Source organism: Pseudomyrmex gracilis, unplaced genomic scaffold (genome assembly GCF_002006095.1).
Source record: "Pseudomyrmex gracilis isolate BER0280 unplaced genomic scaffold, ASM200609v1 scaffold_636, whole genome shotgun sequence".
Classification (NCBI taxonomy): Eukaryota; Metazoa; Arthropoda; class Insecta; order Hymenoptera; family Formicidae; genus Pseudomyrmex; species Pseudomyrmex gracilis.
The window spans coordinates 71,581-74,479 of NW_018021220.1; positions in this window are offsets into that span (position 1 = coordinate 71,581).

Below are 2,899 nucleotides of genomic sequence, written 5' to 3' on the forward strand. Positions count from 1 at the left end.
TGAATAATGTTTTGGTAAATAAAAGGATGTTTGAGGCAAAGCGTCTATTGGTTCTTCCGCGTCGTGAAATAGTTCTCTCATTTCCTCGTCTTCTTCCTCCTCTTCCCCCTCTCCACCAGTTACAGCAGTTGTTTCCGCTACGGATGGATCTTCTTCTTTGCGAGAACGTTTTCTCGCTTTTCGAATAAAATATAGATATCGACGAAGTACTTTGCTGTACAATTTCCAATTTTTACCTTCATCAACAGGGGAATCGAGAATACGTCTCATCTCCGCGTTGAGACGCGAGAGCACGGTTCCGGGAGTGCGTGTAGTATTAGCAGCGGTATTTTCCCCCGCCATTCGTTGTTGCATTCTCTCGAGATTATCCGTGGAAATCAGCATCATTTTTTTAGCCCGTTCCATGATTACTCGATAATTNGAGATAATAAAGCTGCGAGTATGAGCCCGATGATGTACGGTAAAAAGCCTCCTTGTTGCACCAGCAGCTTTCTCTTGCACCTCCAAGTATCTCTTCGTTCCGCGATACGTCGCAGTGCCGTTTTGTATCGGATTAGGCGGTTCTTCTCTCTTTTTTCGAGCGGTACGTTACCTCTGAGCGTATTGTAGACACACCCTCAAATACACGCGATGAATTTGTTATCAGCGTTTCGCAGAAAAGCAGCGCGTTGATTTTTATTTAGAAGACACAGAACCTTTAGTAGACAGATGTTTTTTTCACCGAGAGAGCGCTTAGCTCTAATATGCGCCTTTTGTTGCTTCTTCCGTTGCTGCTCCTTCGTCGCCGACGGCATCGTAGCTTCGAATGATGCCCTTCACGCGTGTGCTTCGGATTTTTATACGCTTGTTTTCACGCGAGGGATTTGCGGAGTATGTACACGTAATGACGCGGATTGTTGAGAAAACTACACGTTTGAAAACGATATTCGTTTGGTGTTGATTGTTTCAAATCGAGCAGTAAATAACCGTGAGGACGCGAAGTGGCGTCGTAGTACGCCTCTTCCAAAAACTTTGCGTCGTCGAGATAGACTTGACGCGCGAGATGGCGAATTTGCGCGCGATTGCGCGGGTTCTTAAAAACCACAATGTAATTTGCATTCAGCGAAATATCGCGTTGACCGCGTCCCTGATGAAAGAGATTCTGTGAAATAAATATAACACTGAGATTTTTATGATGGCTACCCTTGGTAAACAAATCAACGATCGACAACGTCTTTGCACTATCTTCGCACGACGACGATTCTCGCATAAGATCGTCGATTATTATTAATTTCGCACAGAGCGGGTTGTTCGAGTAATCTTCCGGGCGGGGTAGTCCTTCGCGAAATTCGATTTTACATTTTTCCGTCGTCATCTCGCGTTGCAACTCGAGATAAGCTTCTTGCCACTCGCCGTAATAAAATAAAATTCTCCCGAGTCGAATATTCGCCATTTCCGACAAATAACGGAGAAAAGTCTTTACAAAAATTGTTTTCCCGCATCCCGTAAGTCTGCAAACAATCGACGTCCAGGGATATTTTCAGCGCACGTCTATTTCGAAGACTGTGCGAATTGCCGCTTGTAATACTCTTAAATTAAACTGTTTTGTTTGCGACGACAATGAGCTCACCATCGCGCGTCGGGCCTCGCGGCGGCCGCGGTTCAGCGCGTTTTGCCGCGACAACGAGCTAATTTTCGTCGCGGCAACGGACGGTGAGCTTATTCCGAATGATTGAAAAGCTGTTTTCATGAAAAATCAGCTTATTGTCGCGCGCGCAAAAATAAGCTCGTCAAACGCGCGCACCAATATAAGCTTATAGCTTTTTGTTGAGGTTATATTAAAAAGGCACTTTCTAAGGATAAAAGAAAACAGAAATCGGGAAAAAGCAATCTTTTAATTTTGTTTTAATAAAAATTTAATAACACTAAAATATTACGTTTTACAAAATGTGTACATATTGCTTAATCTACTAACATTTACAGAAAATCTCGTATATTATAAGCTTATTTTTACACGCAATTGTTAAAATAACTTATATATTTTTTTTTTATTGTACAAAGCGCTTGCTTACGTTATGACCTATTTGGACGGAAAACATATATATACAATTTTTTCTAACTCTTACTAATACGTTTAAAATATACAAACTATTTACAAGAGAATGCGCAGAAAAAAGCCTTGTTCCAAGTAGCCGTATAGAACGGAGCGTCGCTCGTCGATAAATCTACGCTTCAGCAAAACCGGCGAGCAGATTTTTTATTCGTCCCGCGTCACAACCTCGTGAAACGCGGTGCAACAAATCGCTCTAAAATGCAAATTTATCGACACATTTTCTTATTTTCTCTCTCTTTGCATTAACATTTTCCTAACGCTATTGATTATGCGGGAGGTTGCGGAATTGAGAGTGATTTCTTTGATTTTATACACCTCCCGCGCGCCACCGTCCGGAGTACGAATTACGTACGCGTAAAATTTCGGGCTACCGAATACAAACGACTCGATGTAACTACCACGGCCGAAGCCTTCGAGCTCGTCCGTCATATCGCCCTAGAAATTCCCCGTACGCGGTTTGTATTTGCCGGGTTCTCCGCTGCTTACATAAATACACGAATCTGTATTGTAATAAAGAACGCGCTCGTCTAAACGTTCTAAATATTCGTACAGTTTCAATCGCGCCTGTGCCATCGTGTACGCCGCTATTATCACGTTGGTAATCGAAGAGGGTACGACCGCCTCGTCCTGCATTCGTCACGAAACATATATTACCTCGTCATTCACAGGTAATATCGGTTACTTCGTGCTCGGGGCTCGACAATAGCGATACGAGACGTTCCTGCGACTTTACCACCTCGGTACTCGTCAAGTTCGATCGTTGCCCGAATTTTCCCCAAAACGAATTGAGGCACAGCTTTGCGACCG